The 24169-nt window shown below is 42.3% G+C and overlaps 1 protein-coding gene across 3 annotated transcripts in view; it reads left to right on the top strand.

The window, feature by feature from the left end:
* Window positions 1–24169, top strand: part of ATG7 (autophagy related 7) — a 183134-nt gene that overhangs the window by 120231 nt on the left and 38734 nt on the right. The window contains exon 18 of one of the 3 annotated variants that reach the window (XR_014788511.1): window positions 6806–6905. The exons of the other annotated variants lie outside the window; for them this stretch is intronic. The gene's annotated coding sequence lies outside the window, so the exon portion shown is untranslated. The remainder of the gene's footprint in view (window positions 1–6805; window positions 6906–24169) is intronic. 3 annotated transcript variants of the gene reach the window in all.

The following is a 24169-nucleotide window of genomic DNA, read 5'->3' on the forward strand; positions in this document are numbered from 1 at the left end:
TGGTGACCAGACTGTACACAGTATTTCAAGTGTGGTTGTACCATAGATTTGTATAAGGGCAGTACGATATTGGCAGTTTTATTTTCAATTCCTTTTCTAATTTGTTTCTTTCACAGCAGCCACACACTGGGTTGACATTTTCAATGAGATGTACACACTGGTGAAGCGCCCCATTGAGTCCAGAGCTAGATTCCATGCATCACAGGCTTTTCTGGGTAAATTGATGGAAAGAATTATGAAATATAATTTTGTCAAGTATATAGAAGAGCAGTCATGCTGAAGAAAACTCAAATAGCTACCAGAAAGGTTAGCCTCGCTAACATGTTAGAATTCTTTGACAGTGTCAACTTGCATGTGGAGTGGATCTAGTTTGCACGACATAACAGGTTATCATAGGTTAAATAACCTTGATTAGTAGTAGCGTTATACAAAGATTGTATAACCCTCGAATAACCCACAACGGTGCAACCTCTGATAATCCCAGTCGGCCACATACACCCGGCATACGACACTGCTCATCATGAGTTAAATAACCCACAGTGGCCCAGCCATGTCATGCAAACCAGCCAGTAGACACTGTATACTCCAAGGCATTTTAGTTCTTCAGTTTTTATCATTTTAAATCCTGAGTTAACTTACCAGTCATGGGATAAGAGGATTGGGTATCTTATGGATTGTTAAAGATTAAGAAGCAGGGAATTAGAATAACTGGACAATTCCCAACAATGGAGGGAAGTAAGAACTGGGGTTCCCCAAGGATCTGTATTGGGATCTGTGCTTTTTAACTTGTTCATAAATGATTTGGAGTTAGTGGTAGGCAGGAAATGTTAAAAGATTTGGATTTTTTGGTTTATATATTAAAAAGGGTGAATAAGAGGAGAACTTGACAGAGCTTTATAAAAGTATGCATGGTGTGAAGAAAGTGGATAGGAAGACATCCCCCCCCTTTTCCTCATAGCACTAGAACCCTGGATCATCCAATAATGCTGATGAGAGGGAGATGCAAGGGCAGACAGAAGGAAGTCAGTCACACAGCACAGAGTTATCCTATGGAATTTACTACCATAAGATGTGATGGCTTTAAACTGTAATTCTGAACATTTGTGGAGGATAAGCCTATCAGTGGCTACTAATCATGATGGCTATATGCTGTTCCAGGTTCAAACACTGTAGACAGCATGCCTCTGAATAGTAATTGCTGGGGAACAACACTAAGAGAGAGCTGCTGCCCATGTTGATCACTGAGGGAGGCAGTATGCTGGGCTAGAGGGGCTTTGGTCTGACCCAGCAGGGATCAGGGTATCCTGTTAAGCTGTGGCAGCAGTAATTCTCTTCCTGTTGGCAATGACACATCAAAATCAACTCTTAACTTTTTTCCAATTGTTTCTTTTTTGGTACCTAAGTACACCCTACCCTTTATTAATGCAAATACCAGGTTTCAGTCATTTTACAAGCTATAACCATTTTTGTTTCACAGATTTTGTTCACATACTTGCAGAAATGTTTCACCGATTGATCTTTTCAGTTTTCCATGCCTTCCTAAGGCCCAGGTTAGGCCACTGCAGTGTGTTTATATGCGGCATGTGCCGCTTATGCGAATCATTTAGAAGCTGCAGCTAGTTCAGAACATGACAGCCGCATGGTACTCACAGGGTCAGTTGTACACTGCCAGCCTCGAAAGAGCTTCACACATGACTCAAAGTGCTACTTTTGACTTATTAATGATAAATCATTAATCATTAATTATCAGAAGGACGGCCTCAGCCCATAGGTACCTGCCTATAAACTGAGATCAGCAACAAAGATCCTGCTCCAGGAAAGGCCACCTTCAGAAGTTACCAGATGGTTGGTTGACAAAGACAAGGCTGCCTTTGTTGTGGTGCCTTGAGTATGGAATACCCTCCCCAAATGTATTTGCTTGGCACTGGCTTCAACATTTCCTTAAGCACTGGGTTTTCTACTTGTTAGAGCTTCTGCTAGGCTTTAACTGTTGACAGCTTCTAGATAAATGTTATATGCTCTTTTATTTGCTGCAATGCTGCATAGAGCATACATGGTTTACAAATATAGTGCATTCGTATGTATATTTTTAGTTTAGTTTTTATTCTGTGTAGGTGTTATCTGTTGTAAACTACCTTGAGTATCATTTTTTTAGATGGCTATATTTAGGGTTTTCAAAAAATAAAACGAGCGCTCATATTCAAGAGGTACAGTAAATAAAACATTGTGAATTTCATGTGTTTAAAACTCTGCCAAATGTGGAATCTGTGTATGCACTCCTACGGAACGGTGTGCCCCTTTTTAACTTGAGGCCGTTAGTTTGGATTGATCCCCCCACACCCAGCTTTCAATTTCTCTCTCTCTCTCTCTCTTACACTCACACTCACTTGCACGCACACGCGCGCACACACACACACACACACAGTTCTTAGCCTTCAGGTTCAATTTCACAGACTTCAGCTTCTCTTGCATCATATCAGATCTGAAGAACTCCCTTTCTTCTCTAGACCCTCCCCCCCATCCCACTTGTGGTATTGTTAATTCCATTGGCACATGCTACTCTATGTAATATGACACTGGCACAGTCCACAATTTCCCTTTAGATTGCTAGGGTAAAACTTAAGGCATGGGAGTTGACATAGACTTTTCAGCAGAGTTTATCTATGTAGGAATGCCTTGTGGTTCACGCATCAAATTTCTCTATGAGGTCAGATAGCTGGAGATGGGCAGGAGGTACTGTATGGAGAGAAAGGATTCCGGATTTCTTTTAGTACTTGAAGACTTTAATGGAAAGTGATGCCTAAGGGCTGCAGTTCTTCTTTTTTATGCTTTTAACAAGCAAGTTTCTTTTTAATAATGAGCATTACAACTGAAAAGCAAGTTGTAACAAAAGTAAACAAATGCAAACCAGAAGGAAGGTGTAGTAGACAAATCCTAAGCTAAAATTAGCCAGTAGTACGCTCTTGCTCATACCTGCCTTATATGATACTAGCAAATGGACCTGGCTTCACACGGGTTGGGAAGAGCCCCTAGTTTGATACAACAAAGCCTTACACACCTGTCAGAGTTAGAGACATTGTGCCTGCCCCACCTGAGTGAAGACATGGCCACTGGATCCCTAGGCATGGCCTTTTGAAGGTGTAGAAAATCACACACAAGTCTTTCATAAAAACTGCAGTCGAGCCGTTCCGGATTGCATGGTTGGTGCTGAAACAGCAATGCAAAATGAAAACATCTGCCTAACTTTTTGCCAGGACCTTTTAAAAGTTAATGAAAACAGCAAGGAAAATAAGAAAAAGTGAGATGCACAGGTTTATGCATGCATTTATGCTTTGGTTCTTGGTTACCATGGCAAAAGGTAACTGCTGAGCTACTTACCTCTACGTAGCGTGCACTGTTATCTACTATCCCTCTGCTGTGTGCACTACTAGAGGTAATGCTACACTGCTACTTTTAGCTTACTTCCTACTGAACTTGTCTATCATCAGCACTTGTTGAAGAGGACCCTATGCTGTGTTATGTGTTGAGTAGTGTTAAATGGTAAAAAGGGTACTTTCTTCTTCCCCTAGCATTTCCTGCTTAACCAGCTCTTCTCCAGAATGAAGTTAGCCAGAGAAAATGGAAAGGCAGAAAACATCCACTTCCATTTTCCCTACGTACTGATGTCACCGTTACATGCACAAAGATATATCTGTGTTAAAACACACAGTGCTTCTATAACGTTTTTGAATGGTGGTCCAAGTGTCTGTTGCCATGGGCTGGGAAATCAGTGCACGTGGTGGCTTCTCAGTGTCCCTGTGCAGAACAATGCATGGGCGCTGCCCATAAGTATTAAAGAGTTAATTAAGTTCTGACCCTAAAACTTCTCACTACTTGGGAAAGCAGGGATGGCATACAATCTGCTGATGAGGTGTTGTGAATCATTATTCTTACTGACAAATGGGAAAGGACCCCCCCCCCCCGTTTCCAAATGGTACATCAATGAAAGCAGCAGGTCATGATTTCCTATCTTTGTACTTCAGCTGGCACAGAATCTTTAACAGTTTGATGATTAAAGTATACTTATGTAAATAAAGCTTTCAGGGTGATATTCATGACTCTGCCACAGAGCATTACCTGAAGAGTCACTTCCTTTTTTCTTTTGCTAAGTTTCTTGATTTGGGGAAAAGTCAAAGACATTTCTCCTGAATCCAATCTTATAAATGGCACGCAATTGTACTTTTCCTGCCAAGAGTTTATTTCACATGTGGTCAATGCCAATTTTCTTCTCACATATGTGAAATGCATTTGGCCCATGGTAAATAAAAAAAAATATATAGTAGGTTTTAAACTCGGGCGGGCGGGGGGAGTGCTTGTATTTAAAGGAAAGGTTTATTAAATAATCTTTCTCCTTCAGTAAACAATTAAGATTTGAAATCTTATTAGAGACTGCCAAGTAACTGACTTCTAAGATATGAGAGTTCATGGTTATAAAGTATTTTCATTTTATTAGGTTATTCTTGGAAAAGTAAAGCATCATGTGATAATGTATCGCAGTATGTGAATATGCACATCCTATGAGAGCATTCCCCCTGCCCCAATCCAAGCATCAGAAATTTATTTACAAAAACTAGATGTTTATCAGTTTCCTCTCATGGAAGAGAAAAGGTCTTATTCAAAGCTTGTAAAAGCTTGTCTTATTCTAGTAAAACGCCTCTAGTGCCCCTTCACAGTAGGGTATCTTACAGAATGGCTCTTATGATAATTCTCTGTAACAAACAACTGGCTTGCTGTATGTAATTTTAAAAAATACTTCCATTACCTCGAAATGTAGAGCTGCATTGAACAAATGTATAGGAAAGAAGCAAAGCACAGTGAGGTTTTCAGTCAAGTTTAGTAGTTCAGGTTAAGCTTTCAGATTAAATTTATTTGCTACAGGCAAGTAGCTAACTGCAAGTCCCCAGAGAGCTTTGGAACATGGGAAGCTGCCTTATAGGAAGACAGACCACTGGTCCACCTAGCCCAGTATTGTCAACACTGACTGGCAGCAGCTCTCCAGGGGTTCAGGCAGGATTCTTTCCTAGCCCCACCTGGAGAAGCTGGGAATTGAACCTGGGACCTTCTGCATGCAAAGCAGGTAGGTGCTCTACCACTGAGCTATGGCCTATCCCTTCATCTCTCAAAATGATTCCCTTAATAAGAGAAAAGAAAACAACAATCCAATTGCATTGAAGACCTCCACAAAGCTCTCATGACTGTCCACTGCCCATTCAAAGATTTATTTGCAGATTCCAAAGAGCTGCACTGTATTTATTGCTTCAGTATGCTTACAAGATTTTGTTCTTCTCTGTCAATTATTCAGCAAGGGCAGTTGGTTGAATGTCATATGTGAGGTAACTTTAGCCTGCCCAAGTCTAGGGTTTGGGTGAGTCCAATTTTAAAAGATGTTCATTAAAATCTGTTGTTGTTGTTTTTTAAGTAAGCAAGGAGGAAATGCTGACACACAACAACTTAGGCAAGCATAGAACTGGCCATCATGAAACCTTGGGATTGTTCTGAAAAATGCTTAAGCTTTGATATGTCATAGACAGAGTTTTACAGTTGGCAGGTCACCCACTGAGAGTGCCTTTCCACATGCCTTTGCTATTTTGACTTGGATCAGGGATAGAATATTCCAGACAGCAGGAATGTTGCTAGGCACTTAAAGGATTTGGAGCACAGGGTCATAGGACACAAATCCTCATAAAATTTGTGTTGATTTCATAGAATAGTAGAGTTGGAAGGGGCATACAAGACCATCAAGTCCAACCCCCTGCTCAGTGCAGGAAGCCTGATTCCCATCCAAGTACTAACCAGGGCTGGCCCTGCTTGGAGATCAGACGAGATCGGGCACATCCAGCCCTTTGCTCATTCTATATATGTATATGCAAATGCAGAGACAATGACTAGGATTCATTTAAATTTCACAGGAAGCAAACCCAGCGAGTTTCTCATCTAAATAATTTCAAATGAAATAAACTCTTCAGTTAATTTACAACCTGCCCCAGAATATCCAAACCAATGGAAAATGTTTTTTTTCCCCCTAAGCTTAATAGACATGCAGGGAAAGTGGGGTTTTGGGGAGGGGAGGCGCAACATGGGAGGGGAGAGTTAAACTTTCCCTCCCCGGCTGCAATCCCCTCAGAAGTCTCCCCCTGCATGGCAATTCAGCTGAGGCAAAGCCTCTTCCATTTGGCACCAGTAGAGACAGGGCTCTGGGAAATAGATCTGGGGCCCTAGGAAATGGATTTGGAGCCAGGGTCCATGGGTCAGGCATAACAACGCTCCTGCCGGACAGTATTTTTACCTCATCCTAGAAGCTGGAATGGGATATGGGAGAGGGAAGTCACCTCTTTTAAATGCCACTGTTAAGGGCCTGGTATCTTTAGATGGGATTGTACACTTACTTGTAAAAAAAATGTATATATATGTATATGTGTGTGTGTGTGTATATATATATATATATATAATAATAATAATAATAATGCTTTAATGGGTTATGAAACCTTTTGAAGACACATCAGTTATTGTTTTAGTCTTGGATAAACTATATTTGCCCCTGTTGAGTATATTTTAAATGGTGATCATTCAAGCGAACCGTTGTTAATTCAGTACCATTAGAAAATGAGTAGGCAATAACCTCTTTTGCCTCCTCACATCCTTATAAGAAGTGTGCAGCAGACGTCCATGTTCCTCACATCCACCATGTGGCACATCTACATTTTGTCTAGCCCCAAATAATACTGAAGTGAGTATTTCTGTCTATTTTTTTTTGTATGGTACCTAGATACAGCCAAGCAAAATCCATCTACAACCTTGATGGATGCCTATATACCATGTAGTCATTTCCTTTCATACTGCTTTCACTGGAAAAAGCGTAGAAAAATGTAAGTAAAATCTGTTCTTTAAAAAAGGATTTTATCATAATAATCATCCATAGAGTGCGGGACATTAGCATTTATGGCTTGTGATACTGCACACCTATTAAAAAAAAAGCGACAAGAGCCAGTAGTTTGCATAGCTTTCTATATAGCAAGTTGGTCATACATTTTCTCCATTAAGTCTAGCCAAGTTATCCCTTACTGTGCATTCACATTTCCATCTTCAATCTAGACTTTTTTGGATACCTCAAGTCTAGATTAAGTCTCACTTACCTTGCTTTCCATTCAAGCTCTTTTTCGTTGTTTGTTGATGAGTTTTTCAGCTGTTCTCAAGGGTCAGAGGAAATGGAAATATATAGTTGGATGTTTTCCATATGCTGAAGATGGAGTAACTGATACTACTTCAAACATGGCTGTAATGAAATGTTGCCTACATCTATTCATGTTTCTGGGTTATTATTTAGTCTTTTATCAGTAGTATTATAGTGTTTGCATTTCAAGTTTAGATATGGTTTGATTTCTTTAATTTCTGCTTTTCCCTCAGTTCCCATTAACTGTTACACATGTTTAGCACGAGCCTCCAAATTCTCAACAAATCAGTGGGAAGTAGTATCAGTAGACATCTGCCACCCCCGGAGACTCTTCCATATCAAAGGGCTCCATAATAACCAAGTGCTAAAAACCCAAAGGTTTATTAATTCTTGCAAGGGTACAGTAACAGTGTTTCACTTCAACACACATATTTTTTCCCTCATATTTCTTCACAGAGGAGCTTCTTTTTAGACATCTCTGTTTCCCCAGACCTCTAGGATCACAAATCACCATGTTGTTGGCATACCATTAGTCTCCTTTGTAATCTTCACACTTTTTCCTCTCCCATCCCATTCACTTCTCCATCTTTTGAGGATCCTTTCTCTGTTGTACTCTGCCATGATTCTAGGGAAACTCTGCCCCTCGCCCCTGGACTCCCAATTCCTGTCCCTGCCCCAGTCTTTAAACTTCAATTGGCTACCCTTGGCCTGCTGCTTCATCACTGGCAAGCAGTCTGAAGTCGTTACGCAAGCTCAGAGGTTGTTATACAAGGAGGGAGAGTCTTCAGGGTGACACCAAGTGCAGGATCACACTACTATAGATGCATGCTTAGTAAGTATATTCTATAAATCTCCCTTAACTATTACTTGTTGAGCAGACTGTAAGATTATTATCAGAAATTTTATGAGTGTTATCTTGGAAGCATTCTTGTGAACAGGATATTTTATGAACGCTTTTCTGTTGAAGTTAAAATAGGTTCTGCATTGAATTATGTGGTAAGTTGAAGGTATTATTTAATATGTCCAGAGAAATAAACAGAAGAATATAGGCCGGATCATGTTAAGCTTTCTTGTTTAAGACCCTGGCCTTGGCTATTTTTCTGGACCTGTTCTATTCCCTTCGTGTTTGACCAAGGCTTGTGGTATGGGTAACTTTCTATCAGCTGCACTTGATCAACCAGAATTGATCTTTTCTGGGGAATACAATCCTAGGAACCCTCAGCTTTGTAAGCTCAAGTACATGTTACCAGGAGTGGTGAGCCTTCAAAGGCGAGTGGGACGGAGACAACCCATAGAGGGGGAAAAAAGGAAAGGAACTAGAGAGCCTTATTTTTTTAAAAGACACCTTTGCCAAGCTGCTTCCTTTTGCAGAGGCTGGCTCTTCTCCATTTTTGTTGTCATTGTCAGCTGCTGCTGCTGCTGCGCTGAGAGTGTTCTTTCCCAGCATGGCAGCTTCCTTTTTAAAATTGTGCATGCAGGCACAGAGTCTTGAAAGGCTTAGGAAGCTGCCCAGCTGCTGTGGGTGAGCCTGTTGCCTCAGGGCACATTTTAAAGAAAGTTATGAATTTCGCTCAGCACAGGCTCTTAGCCCACGCTATCCAATTATAGAAGACCCCTTCCCTCTGCAAAGGAGGGGGTCTTTTGTCGCCCATGAGGGCATCCCCGGCAGAATCATTGGCTGAGCCAAGCCAGCCAATCGTTAAGCTCGAAAAGAGGTGGAAATGGCAGCGAGATAAGTGAGTGAGAGTGTGCGTGTGCACAAGCATGCTTGTGCTCGCTTGCTTATTACCTATTTCTCTGTTTACTTTGAAGAGGCAGCCCAGCACAACCCAGTATGTAAACTTTTAAAAATAGAGTGGGTTTGAGGTGGAGGGGTATATGGTTATTATTATTATTGTTCTTGCTGCTGCTGCTGCTCTCCCACCCACCTCTTAGTTTTAAATCTGGACCCTGCCACAAATGCTTTCCCTGTGGTGTTATGTACTCTGGAGAAATCAGTGTGTGTGTATGTATGTATGTATGTATGTGTGTGTGTAAGGGAGGGGTAGGGGTTAATGGGATACGTAGAGCAATCCTATATGGGTCTACTAAGAATTCAGTGGGACTTACTTCCAGGTAAGTATGCATAGGATTGATGCCCTAAGGAAAGGGGACTGATGCATCTCTCTTTGTAAATCTCTTGTTGTATGAGTGTGTGTATGTGTGTGCATAGGGCTTGTGTGTGTGCTTTGTGTAGGCTGTGCTGTCTGGTTCTCCCCCCCCCCCCCGGCCCCCTGATTACACTTGGTACTTAGGCTTTTAAAGACTGTTTGTTCAGTTTCCTTCTCTGTGCAGTGTGGAATGAAAAAATGTGGCTTCAAAGGAGTGCTTTTGCGTGGATTGTTATTACTATTGCTATTATTACAACATACAAAAGGATGGATTTTGAATGTTCTGAGAACTTGCTGCTGGGTCTAACTACTGGTTACATCAGCACTGCAAGTAGTCTATAGTTGTTATACCCATATTGTTGGGAAGGAGAGTAGTGTATGACATCACTGCAGTGTAGTCCAGAGTTGTTATCTAGTCAGCTAGTGGTTGGGGGGCGGGGTGTTTGTTTTTAGGGAAATGCAATGGGAGGTGGCATTGGACTGTAAAGTATTCCATGCAAGGAAGGATACTTCCCTTCATTTCCTTCATTAAATGTCCTTCCAATGTCACTGTTTATAAACACACACATACCCACCCACACACCATATGTACCATATTAAAAACCTGAAAATCCCTGTAGTACCCCATGCATCTGATGAAGTGGGCTATAGTGCACTAAAGCTTATGCCAGAATAAAAGTGTTATTCTTTAAGGTGCCACAGGACTGTTCGTTGTCATTGCTTCTAATAAAGTTTCTTGGAGTTGATGTCCATGGAGAAGATAAGAGGCATATCGTTGCGGAATATGAGAAGAAGAGGTTTTACAGATTTTGAATATTTAATATGAGTGGTAAAAGTTGGTGTCAGTCTTATAGTTCCCTCCCCAGAATCTCTATAAGATAAATTTCCAGGTGGGGTACTTGATGCATCTTGTCTCTACCGCACAGACATGGTAAATGAGTGCACTCAGTAATGCAATGCACAGGCCATTTTACTTGTGAGGGAGGCTTACTACAAACATAGCGCAAGACAATTATGTTTTTCTAGTCTAGAATTATTTACTTCATTTGATTACATTAATATTCTGCCTTTCTCCTCATTCTTACCCTCACAACAATCCTGTGAAGTAGGTTAGGCAGAGAGGTAGTGACTGGCCCAGATCATCCTTTGAGAAATGGGAGACATTTGCTGGTCCTCCTCAGGCTGTAAAATGTCCTGAGACAGCAGTGGCTATGTGTGTGATCCTGTTTGGCTGCTGCATCTGAAAGAGGCAGTGAGTCAATTTATGTCTATTTCTTGTGTGTGTGTGTGTGTGTGTGCGCGCGTGCGTGCGCGCATGTGTATGAGCAAGTGCATCAATGTGTGTTTATGTTTTCTGTGTCTTTGCGCTGTATGTTGTAAAAGGAGAAGCTTGTGTTTGTATGTGAGTTTTCTACCATGAAAGAGATAGAAGTCTTTTGCTTCCAGGAAAGCATGGAAGATGATTTGCACTAAAAAATGTAATGAGAAATGTTTTTGCATTATTATTGTTGTTGTTGTTATACATTGTTGACTATCCGTGTGTGTGTATATATGTGTGTATGTTGTGGGTGAGTTCAGTATTGGGGGCAGAGTAGGAGACTCATGACAGACGGCTACCCCGAGTTTCATCATGGCCTTGAGCTGGCCCTGGCTGTGTTGCTCGGAGGATATCATCGTTAGCAGTGGCAGCATCATGATTTTGTGTGGTTGTGTGACACCTCCCACCTGACTGTTCACTCATGAGTCTCTGTGGAATGGAAGTTGTTTCGGGAACAAGAGACCATAGGTCCAGAGGAGTGCTTTTGTGTGGTTATGATTTCCCCAGCATCCTCCTTTGCACATGCAATCTTAAAGTTCACGTGGCTCAGTTCTGCGGTATGGGTTGCTGGCTGTTGGGGATTCAAAGACTGTTCCACCTACAGGACACCTTCGCTCCACCTGTGTTGACTTGTCCTCCGCCCCACAGTCAGATTAGCCACCAGCTTCCACTGCTCATTACTATAATGCTTTATGTGTGGAATGGTCTTTGTTGAAGCCTTTCTCCTGAGAGGTAGGCCACTGAGGCCAAAGCAGATGTATCCTAAAGCCACTGCATGGAGATAGTGTTTGGTTTCAGGCTACCAAGTGTACTAAAACATTTTCAAACCGCATTCCTGTATGCCTTCAGAGTGAATGGATGTGAAGGCAAACTATGTATTTCCAAAACGGAAGCTAAGCAGATCTGGTCCATAAACTGACATGATGGGATACACCTGGGAATCCTATGCAAGGTTGAAGAGAAATAAGTAAAATATAAATGTGCCCATACATTAAGAACTTCTAAGAAATCTTTGCTTTAAATTCCATGCTATTGCTCTGTTGGATACTCTCCAGCCAGCAGAACTGTCCTGTCCTAGGGATGACAGATGTATTTCCTTGAGGAGGCCCAGAGGATCAACTTAGAACAGTTTAGAAAGGGGGCAAAGGCATTTTTATTTAAGTAGGTATTTGGGGAATGTAACTGATGTATGTTTCTATTATTTTGTGATACTTTTATTGCAGATGGGCATTTATTTCAATGTGCTATATGCAGCTATATATATTTTTTCAAAAGGATTGGAAGATAAATGCATTTAAAGTACGTAAATAATATTGACATCTGGAGTGACTGCTATTGAGAGTGGGAGGGGTGGTCATAGCAATCAACCAAGAATGTGGTCTCTTCAGTCTTATTTTTGGTGCTAAAATTTGGACATTTATTAAAGTGGTTTTGTACCATTACATTTTTTTCTTTGGAAAATTGCTTTATATCAAATGGCTGAGGGGGAAGAATGACAAGCGTAATAAACAATTAAGGGAGGAAATAATGGAGCAAAAATCAAACCTTATGTTGAAGTTGCATAAGTTATTGTATCTGTAAACACCAAACAGTTTTCAGTCTATGCTATGAAAAGCATATGTGGAAATATATCAGAATCCAAGCATTAGACAGAGCTGAACTACTGGCACCTTGCTGACTTTTCTGTAAATTATAAATTAAGTAGTTCTATTGAATAAAGGATCCTATTTCTGTCCTGAATCATAGGTATAAATTCTTAGCAAAGATTTGAGTTACTGATTTCAGACAACAACCAAGCAGTTCATCCTCTTTTCTTTTCCCTATCAGTAGTTATATATTGGTCAGTGGGTAGTAAAAATAATGAGTGGCTAAATAGATCGAGCCCCTCATGGATCACTGCCTTGTTGTGGCGAAGGGGCTTGCGTAACTCAGTGAAGCCATAAGCTATGTCGTACAGGGCCACCCAAGACGGACAGGTCATGGCAGAGAGTTCTGACAAAATGTGGTCCACTGGAGAAGGAAATGGCAACCCACTCCAGTATTCTTGCCAAGAAAACCCCATGGAACGTATCACAAGGCTAAAAGAGATGATGCCGGAAGATGAGCCCCTCAGGTCAGAAGGTGTCCAATATACTACTGGGGAAGAGCAGAGGGAATTTCCAAGTAGCGCCAGAAAGAGTGAAGCGGCTGGGCCAAAGCCGAAAGGACACTCAGCTGTGGATGTGTCTGGTGGTGAAAAGAAAGTCTGATGCTGTAAAGAACAATATTGTTTAGGAACCAGGAATGTCAGATCAATGAATCAAGGTAAGCTGGAGGTGGTCAAACATGAGATGGCAAGATTGAACATCGATATCTTGGGAATCAGAGAACTAAAATGGACAAGCATGGGCGAATTTAATTCAGGTGGCCATCATATCTACTACTGTGGGCAAGAATCCCTTAGAAGAAATGGAGTAGCACTCATAGTCAATAAAAGGGTGGGAAAAGCAGTACTGGGGTACAATCTCAAAAATGATAGAGTGATCTCAGTAGGAATCCAAGGCAAACCATGCAACATCACAGTAATTCAAGTCTATGCCCCAACCACTGAGGCCGAAGAAGCTGAGGTTGATCGGTTCTATGAAGACCTACAACACTTTCTAGAACTCACACCAAAAAAAGATGTCCTCTTCATCATAGGGGATTGGAATGCTAAAGTAAGAAGTCAAGAAATCACTGGGATAACAGGCAAGCATGGCCTTAGTGTACAAAATGAAGCAGGACAAAGGCTCATAGAGTTTTGCCAAGACAACACGCTGATCATAGCAAACACTCTTTTCCAACAGCACAAGAGGCGACTCTACACATGGACATCACCAGATGGTCAATATCGAAACCAGATTGATTATGTACTTTGCAGCCAAAAATGGAGAAGCTCTATACAGTCAGTAAAAACAAGACCTGGAGCTGACTGTGGCTCAGATCATGAGCTGCTTCTTGCAAAATTTCAGCTTAAATTGAAGAACGTAGGGAAAACCACTAAACCATTCAGGTATGACCTAAATCATATCCCTTATGAATATACAGTGGAGATGAGGAATAGATTTCAGGGATTAGACCTGATAGACAGAGTGCCTGAGAAACTATGGATGGAGGTCCATAACATTGTTCAGGAGGCAGCAACTAAATCCATCCCAAAGAAAAGAAATGCAAGAAAGCAAAGTGGCTGTCTGAGGAGGCTTGACAAGTAGCTGAGGAAAGAAGGGAAGCGAAAAGCAAGGGAGAAAGGGGAAGAGATATCCAACTGAATGCAGAGTTCCAGAGAACAGCAAGGAGAGACAAGAAGGCCTTCTTAAATGAACAATGCAAAGAAATTGAGGAAAACAATAGAATGGGAAAGACTAGAGATCTCTTCAAGAAAATTGGAGATCTCAAGGGTACGTTTTGTGCCAAGACGGGCATGATAAAGGACAAAGAAGGCAGGGACCTAACAGAAGCAGATGAGATTAAGAAGAGGTGGCAAGAATACACAGAAGAACTATACAGGAAAGATCTGAATGTCCCTGATAGCCATGATAGTGCGGTCACTGAACTTGAGCCGGACGTCCTCGAAAGTGAAGTCAAGTGGGCCTTAGGAAGCATTAGTAACAACAAAGCTAGCGGAGATGACAGTCTTCCAGCTGAGCTATTTAAGATCCTAAAAGATGATGCTGTTAAAGTGCTGCACTCAATATGCCAACAAATTTGGAACACTCAACAATGGCCACAAGACTGGAAAAGGTCAGTTTACATTCCAATTCCAAAGAAGGGCAATGCCAAAGAGTGTTCAAACTACCACACAATTGCGCTGATTTCACATGCCAGCAAGATGATGCTCAAAATCCTACAAGCTAGGCTTCAGCAGTATGTGAACCGAGAAGTACCGGAAGTACAAGCTGGGTTTCGAAGAGGCAGAGGAACGAGAGATCAAATCGCCAACATTTGCTGGATCATGGAGAAAGCAAGAGAATTCCCGAAAAACATTTTTTTCCTGCTTCATTGACTACGCTAAAGCCTTTGATTGTGTGGATCACAACAAACTGTGGCAAATTCTTAAAGAGATGGGAGTACCAGACCACCTTCCTGTCTCCTGAGAAACCTGTACGAGGGACAAGAAGCAACAGTAGGAACCGGACATGGAACAACCGATTGGTTCAAAATTGGGAAAGGAGTACGACAAGGCTGCATATTGTCACCCTGCTTATTTAACTTATATGCAGAGTACATCATGAGAAACGCCGGGTTGGATGAATCACAGGTCCGAATTAAGATTGCCGGGAGAATTATCAACAACCTCAGATACGCAGACGATACCACCCTAATGGCAGAAAGCGAAGAGGCTCTAAAGAGCCTCTTGTTGAGGGTGAAAGTGGAGAGTGCAAAAGCTGGTTTGAAACTCAACATTAAAAAAACGAAGATCATGGCATCTGGCCCCATCACTTCCTGGCACATAGAAAGGGAAGAAATGGAAGCAGTGACAGATTTTACTTTCTTGGGCTCCAAGATCACTACAGACGGTGACTGTAGCCATGAAATTAAAAGACGCTTGCTTCTTGGGAGGAAAGCTATGGCAAACCTAGACAGCATAGTAAGAAGCAGAGACATCACCTTGCCGACAAAGGTTTGTATTATCAAAGCTATGGTTTTTCCAGTTAGCAACGTATGGCTGTGAGAGCTGGACTATAAGGAAGGCTGAGCGCCGAAGAATTGATGCTTTCAAACTGTGGTGCTGGAGAAGACTTTTACGAGTCCCCTGGACTGCAAGGAGGTCCATCCTAATCAGTCCATCCTAAAGGAAATCAACCCTGAGTGCTCATTGGAAAGACAGATACTGAAGCTGAAGCTCAAATATTTTGGCCACCCAAAATGCGAAGAGAAAACTTCCTGGAAAAGACCCTGATGCTGTGAAAGATTGAAGGCAAAAGGAGAAGGGGACGGCAGAGGATGAGATGGCTAGATAGCATCACCGATGCAATGAATATGGATTTGAGCACACTCCGGGAGAGAGAGGAGGACAGGAAGGCCTGGCGTGCTATGGTCCATGGGGTCACGAAGAGTCGGATGCGACTGAACAACAACAACAAATAGATCGAGGCATGTACAGTTTTTTTGCACCGCGCTTTTATTTCTTTGCTTGATGTGATGTACTATCACCTTGGAATATGGGGCTCCAGTTTTTCTTATGAGACAGGACACTCTTCCGTGCAAAGTCTTCAGTACTGGAAGTCTTGTACATTATAAGACCCTAGTTAAGATGATGGTCAAATAACAGAATGTCATGAGGAAATTTACTGCATTCAAATGCCCATGCCCAAGTTGGAACAGAGAGTCTTAGAAGAATAATAGATTATAGAATGTTCACGTGTTTATAATATTCCTTAAGTACATTGAATTTCAGCCCTTTTCATTAGGAGAGAGTGCAGTAATGATGTTTTATGACAGGAGAACTAAACACAGAACTTCTAAACTAATCTCATGTTCAGGCTCTGGGCAAAGAACATACTAGCAGTATTTATTTGACATGTTATTCCAGTTTATTTCTTTCATTTCAAAGCTAAGAATCTGGAGACAGCCATTCTTCTTGCAAACTTCCTCTAGACAGAGTTTCCTAATTAAATGTGTTGGATGTCATTGTTATTTGGATCAGAAAGTCACATTTCCCTTGGCTTTGAGATGATTCTCTTTTTTCCCTGCTTAAAGGAAAACCTGTCTCTGTTACATTTTATGAGTTTATATTCACTGTTTGGCCTTCACTTTAATTAAATTAAATAGCCTTCCAGGCAGTGGTTTTGATTTAATTTTGCATTGCAAACAGAAACAGTTTATACCTGCTCATTATTCCTCTCTTTATTAGTGTCTTGCTTCTTAATCTATTTGTAGAAATAAATAAATAAATAAATAAATAAATAAATAAATAAATAAAGAAAGAAAGAAAGAAAGAAAGAAAGGGAGAAAAAACTGTAGGGTGGGAGACACACCCCAAACCAGCTCAATAAGGGCTGATCCGGAATGATGACTTTTGGGGGTGTGGAAAACCAGGAGGGAGGAGATGGGCGCATGAAATGTGTTATACTGTAAGAAGGCAACATTTTTTGGTAGGACTCACTTACTTTGTTATAATCACCAGTAAAGATCTGCTTTTTTCTCTACCAAAGCTATCGCCTTTCAAATTGATGCGTTTAGTACTATTTTTACTATTTAATTTTTAAAATTATTTTCATTTTAACTACATTTTTGAATTGAAGGGAAGCTTTTAAGATTCTATTTAGCTGCCACTGTGATTTTAGTGGTTTATATCGGCAACATGTTTAATATTTTTGTAATCATAACATTTTGATCAATCAAAACATGAACCATTAAGCTCATGTTAGTTATTGATAAGTACAGTGACTTAAATACAGTGAAATGTTGTATATGAAAAAATTCTGAATTGTGGCGTCTACCTATTAACTACTACTTGTATAGGAAGTTTCCTAATTTAAAAAAGCTTACACTGGATTGTAATTATTGACTGTATATACAGTAAGCCTTCACAGCACTAAAGATAGACTTGTTTTACTGCTGTATTCCCTGAGCCACTAAACCATGTAGGCTTTGATTTTGACCTAAACTAATTTTCCAGTATTGTGAACATGACTGATGCATGGTTGACAGTGGTTTTCAGACATGGGCCATCATTCAAAACCACAGTTTACATGCATGTAAGGGACATGCATAAGAATACTAGCAGGGAACATCTCCAGTTGCATGTGTGCTTTCATGTGCATCAGTGGCTACTTTGGATCATGTCCACTGTAAAATGTGTGCTAGCTATAACCCTATTATCTCCAGAGGTTTTAACAATACAATTTGTGACTAGATAGACTTCTGCAACTTATAGGCTATGAATGGCAGACAAATTAGCATGTAGTTACTAATCTCTGTTTATTTCAAGATAAGAGCATAAGAAGGGCCATGCTGGATCACACCACAGGCCTATCTAGTCCAGCACTCTGTTCCTACGGTGGCCAATCAGAAGCCCATTGGAAGGCCCCGAGCAGGACATGAGTGCAACAGCACCTTCCTCTCCCGTTCATGTTTCCAGCAACTGGTACTGAGGGTTATGCTACTTCTGATTCTGGGGGTCGCATATATCCATCATTATTAATACCTATTGATAACCTAATCCTTCATGAATTTGTCTAATCCACTTTTAAAGCTTTCCAAGTTGGTGGCCGTCACTACATCTTGTGGTAGAAAATACATGGATGGCTATGGAAGGATACACTTAAATCATTTGCATGTGCTGAGCTCCCTTGACATATTTTTTTTTCTTACTGGAATTCATTAATCTTGTGGCTTCTGTCCCCCTGTGATGGTTGTTGATTGTATTATGATGAATTTCTCACTATATGTACATAATATAAATTAAAAGGGGGAAAAACAGTACTTTTATCTGTCTGGAATCACCCACCACTCGGCATCATTGGATGTGCCTAGCATCTCCAAATCATGGGAGAGGGAGAAATACTTCTCCCTATCCAGCTTCTCCACACCATGCATAATATTGTATACCCCTACTTTGTCTCTCTTTACTCGCCTTTTCCCCCAGGACTCTAGGTTTAGAGTCACACCTTTATTTTCTCCTTACTGCTGGTTGCTGCTGAAGAGCCCCATGGCATGACAGAAAGCAGCAAAATCCCACTGCGAGGCAGGCAGGGGACCAGACGGTTAAGGCCTTAGTGCTCTCCTCCCCCTGCATTGGGAAGGAGATGGAGCAGGAGATAGCTAGGATTTTCCTACCATTGCAAGCATTACAAGCACAGAGCGATGCCTTTCAAGCTGGCATCGGCATCCCGGATATTCAACATCCTAGTGCTATTCTTGGCTCACTTGAGGCAGAAGGGAATATATAGCCACACCTCAATGACCTTCTACTTCTACTTCATGAGGAACTTGTGACCCCGAGCCTAATTCAGCCTGCAGAGGCTTGTGCTCCCCCCCAAAGCTCCATCTCTCCCCCTGGCAGCTAGAAGGGGCATGGCGTAGCTAGTGAGGAGAGGAATCCTGGCTGTTATCGTGATTCAGTGATCGAAGGTAACAGCCATGATTTCCCTGCGCACCACTCCTGCTCTCAGTTGGGAAAGGGAGCGGTGTGCTAACTGCGTCATCCATTCCACATCCTCCCCAGTTGGGGAAGTCACAGGGCAAGCAAAGCCACCTTAACTTGAGGCGCAGGGTGGAAGGATTCGATCCAGTGCCTTGGCTGGGGAGGTTTGGTGCATGCAGGCTTTCCCCAGGTACCGGCTGTAGCGAAGCCAGGCTGTTGACCAACACACCACGTGGAGGAGCGCTCCTCCACCCGGTGCCTCAGCTACAGAGGAATGAAGGCAGCTCAGTCCCTTTTGCTTCTGTTTGGAAATGTGAGGGAGAAGCGAAGCTGGCGCCTCAGTGGGCTTTGCTCTGACTGGACTTTCCCTAGCTGTGGAGCAAAGCAGGCTCCCTAGCTGAAGCACTGGCTAGAGAAGCTGCAGCTGGCAACTTGGCCAACTGGCCAGTGATGTCAGGGGGCAAAGCCCTGCCATGGGCATCATGAGTGGGGCCTTGCACCTACCCCCTGACGTCATCCAGCCTGTAGGGGAGGGGGTCGGGGATGAGGAACTTGTGGCCCTGGATCACAAAATATTCCCCACCCCTGACATAAGGAAAACAGTCATTACCACAGATGCCAGCCTGTACAGCGGCAGGGGCGGGGGAACTGAAGAGCCAAGTGACCAGGGAATGTGGTCGCTAACAGAGTCACAGAAAAGCCTAAACTGGTCCCAAGCCATTTAGGGCTTCAAAGGTCAAAACAGGACTTCGATTTGGGCCCAGAAATAAAGTGGGAGCCAGTGCAGTTGACAAAGCACAGGTGAAATACAGTCAAACTACCCAGTTCCTGTTACCAATCTAGCAGCCTTATTTTGGGCCAGCTGTAGTTTCTAAGCTAACCTTAAAGGCATGTGTTGCACATTGCAGTAGTTCAAATGGGAGATGCCTAGCGCATGGGTAACTGTGGCCAAGCTGTCTCCAGCCAGGTAAGTCTGCAGCTGGCGTAGCCGCCAAATTGATTAAAGGAGCCACAGGGGTCACTTGAGATTTTGATGACGGTGCAGGATCAACAAGCACCCTCGGACTGCAGAGCTTTAGGCTACAATATGCTGCTTTGGGGGTGCTTTGCCGTTTGGTCCCACCCCTTTTGCCACCAGCCACACCTGCCAATGCAATACGGCCCCCGGGAGGTTTTCTGAAATGGAACCTGGCCCTTTGAGCTTTGACGTTTCCGATGCAGAGAACCAATTTCATCCAAGAGTGGTTGGAGTTGCTGGCCACCGCTCTCAGTCACCTTTCCCTGGCAGGGAATGTTAGTCACCAGCCTAATGTCATCTCGGCCCAGAGAGGTCTTTTGAGAGGCGGTCGAATGATCGGTTCTTTTAAAGAAGCTGGAAACACTTCCTTTCTGTGAGACATTTGCACCCTCCTGGACCATGGGGGATGCCTCCCCTCCTGCTAGATTTAATAAGCCACAAAGGACTTTCATTTTGCATGCTCACAACATAAAGTATTAAACATTAATTGCAGCTACGGCTCTTGTGGAACTTGAACATGATTCAGCTGGAAATCTCTAGACAGACAATGAAGCAAGCTTTGCCAGATCAGTGATTAGAAAAACCTGTACAAGGGATACATTTGCAAACTGTATTTGCTAATAAATCTCAATTTGTGTATTTCATTTTATGTATTTCTCAATCTTCCCTCCATTCAATGAGTGTCCAAGGTGATTCACAATAAAACCATACAACAATAAAATACAACAATTTCTAAAACTAAAACTGAAAAAATACATAAATTACAACAAAATGGGAACCCTCTGAAATTAAAGAACAGCATTAATCGTTACAATCTCGGCAGAGGAATATAATGTTTACAGGCATCTAAAGGCCGATAACAAGGAAGCCAACCTAATTTCCTTGGGACTGAAGTTCCACCACTGGGTTGCTGCTATACAGAAGTTCTGTGTTATAATTAACCACTACCTTAGCCTTCCTCAACGCTGGTGACTTCCAGATGTTTTGGACTTCAACTCCCATCAGACTCAGCTAGAATGAACAATGGCCAACAATGTTGGGAGTTGTAATCCAAAATCCCTGGAGGGCACTGGGTTGGGGAACAGTGCACTGCCTCTTCATTCTGTGTGAGAACAGGATCTGGTACTTATACAAATTCAATAGCTTCCAAAAGCATGGACTGTTATAGTCAGCATGAGTTGTGATGCATAATTATGGGCTGGATTCCAAAATCCTGTGCGTGGAACTACAGTCATGGGATGCTGTTGCTGGCAGTGAGGGGGGAAGTAGTTTTTGCCAATGCCCTCTGAAAATCTGCTCCGTTGGGTTGGGGGACCCTCCAGAGCACCATGACACAAGGGACCTTAGGGGAAAGGGGGAATTGGTGAAAATCTCCTGTCCTGCTTTTAGCAGTGAAAGCTGCTAGGGATCCAAGGCAGTACTGTTATTTAAAGAATTAGGTTGGATTCAGAAATCTTGTCCTGCATGCAGAAGGATACTACTGGTGGAATGGGATGTCTGTGTTCTCTCCATCTCCCTTGAGCTGCCCTGTGCTCCCTCCAAACTGGGGAACCCTTTAGAGGTGACTTTGATGGTATGGGGAGGGGGTTGTGGTGCAGAGGAGAAGGTGTGGAAGTCCCATAACACCAGTAGTATCATTCCGCATGCAGAAGGAGGTTACTGGATCCAGCCCATAATAAAGTTTAAGCTCTTGGTCTGTTAAGGTATTGAACTATATTTGTGTTGCTTTCTGAAAAACATCAATAACTATTCATTATGTAATATGTTGGACAATTCACAGTAGCTAATTTATTACAGTTCAACCCATGACAGTTAATAGCAATTGAAACTGGATATTTTAAATGATATTAATTGGGCTCCAAAATAACCTTTCCGTTCCCAGTGACCCAATTCTGGCAAGGACATAATTGTTTCTTCTCCTAATTCTTCTCTGAAGGTTGGACTGCGTGATTTAACATTGCTATGAGATGGAAGTGTGCATACTCCAAGTGTGTCAAGCAACGCCCTGTTCCAGGAAACACCGCCCACTATTGTTTCCAGGACCTTATGCACATTAGCTAATTTAATTGAAACATTGTGATGTAAGCTAGAATAATGTCATTTCACTGGAAGGGTATAATTTTAAATTTGTAGATTGAAAAAGTGTTACAGGACAAATTATAACATCTACAACTTGGAATAGGCTGTACATACCACAGTATCCTGAGGACACCCAGCTCTATATTTTATATCTGATCCAACAGGAACAGCTGTCTTAGTCCTAAATGTTGTTGTTGTTCAGTCGTTCAGTCGTGTCCGACTCTTCGTGACCCCATGGACCATAGCACGCCAGGCCTTCCTGTCCTGCGCTCTCTCCCGGAGCGTGCTCAAGTTCATATTCATTGCATCCGTGATGCTATCTAGCCATCTCATCCTCTGCCGTCCCCTTCTCCTTTTGCCTTCAGTCTTTCCCAGCATCAGGGTCTTTTCCAGGGAGTTTTCTCTTCGCATTAGGTGGCCAAAATATTGGAGCTTCAGCTTCATTATCTGTCCTTCCAATGAGCACTCAGGGTTGATTTCCTTTAGGATGGACTGATTTGACCTCCTTGCAGTCCAGGGCACTCGTAAGAGTCTTCTCCAGCACCACAGTTCGAAAGCATCAATTCTTCGGCGCTCAGCCTTCCTTATAGTCCAGCTCTCACAGCCATACATTACTACTGGGAAAACCATAGCTTTGATTAGACGGACCTTTGTCGGCAAGGTGATGTCTCTGCTTCTTACTATGCTGTCTAGGTGTGCCATAGCTTTCCTCCCAAGGAGCAACCGTCTTTGAATTTCATGGCTACAGTCACCGTCTGCGGTGATCTTGGAGCCCAAGAAAGTAAAATCTGTCACTGCTTCCATTTCTTCCCCTTCTATATGCCAGGAAGTGATAGGGCCAGATGACATGATCTTAGTTTTGTTAATGTTGAGTTTCAAACCAGCTTTTGCACTCTCCTCTTTCACCCTCAACAAGAGGCTCTTGAGATCCTCTTCGCTTTCTGCCATTAGGGTGGTATCGTCTGCATATCGGAAGTTGTTGATAATTCTCCCGGCAATCTTAATTCCAACCTCTGATTCATCCAACCTGGCATTTCACATGATGTACTCTGCATATAAGTTAAATAAGCAGGGTGACAATATGCAGCCTTGTCGTACTCCTTTCCCAATTTTGAACCAATCAGTTGTTCCATGTCTGGTTCTTACTGTTGCTTCTTGACCCTCGTACAGGTTTCTCAGGAGACAGGTAAGGTGGTCTGGTACTCCCATCACTTTAAGAATTTGCCACAGTTTGTTGTGATCCACACAATCAAAGGCTTTAGCGTAGTCAATGAAGCAGAAATAGACGTTTTTCTGGAATTCTCTTGCTTTCTCCATGATGCAACGAATGTTGGCGATTTGATCTCTAGTTCCTCTGCCTCTTCGAAACCCAGCTTGTACTTCCGGTAGTTCTCGGTTCGCATACTGCTGAAGCCTAGCTTGTAGGATTTTGAGCATCACCTTGCTGGCATGTGAAATGAGCGCAATTGTGCGGTAGTTTGAACACTCTTTGGCGTTGCCCTTCTTTGGAACTGGAATGTAAACTGACCTTTTCCAGTCTTGTGGCCACTGTTGAGTGTTCCAGATTTGTTGGCATATTGAATGCAGCACTTTCACAGCATCATCTTTTAGGATTTTAAATAGCTCGGCTGGAATACTGTCATCTCCGCTAGCTTTGTTGTTACTAATGCTTCCTAAGGCCCACTTGACTTCACTCTCTAGGATGTCCGGCTCAAGTTCAGTGACCGCACTATCATGGCTATCAGGGACATTCAGATCTTTCCTGTATAGTTCTTCTGTGTATTCTTGCCACCTCTTCTTAATCTCATCTGCTTCTGTTAGGTCCCTGCCTTCTTTGTCCTTTATCATGACCGTCTTGGCACAAAACGTTCCCTTGAGATCTCCAATTTTCTTGAAGAGATCTCTAGTCTTTCCCATTCTGTTATTTTCCTCAATTTCTTTGCATTGTTCATTTAAGAAGACCTTCTTGTCTCTCCTTGCTATTCTCTGGAACTCTGCATTCAGTTGGGTATATCTTCCCCTTTCTCCCTTGCTTTTCGCTTCCCTTCTTTCGTGAGCTACTTGTAAAGCCTCATCAGACAGCAACTTGGCTTTCTTGCATTTCTTTTTCTTTGGGATGGATTTCGTTGCTGCCTCCTGAACAATGTTATGGACCTCCATCCATAGTTCCTCAGGCACTCTGTCTATCAGGTCTAATCCCTGAAATCTATTCCTCACTTCCACTGTATATTCATCAGGGATATGATTTAGGTCATACCTGAACGGTTTAGTGGTTTTCCCGACGTTC

Source organism: Heloderma suspectum, chromosome 2 (genome assembly GCF_057233095.1).
Source record: "Heloderma suspectum isolate Gila_16-S chromosome 2, 16-S_ref, whole genome shotgun sequence".
NCBI classification, from domain to species: Eukaryota; Metazoa; Chordata; class Lepidosauria; order Squamata; family Helodermatidae; genus Heloderma; species Heloderma suspectum.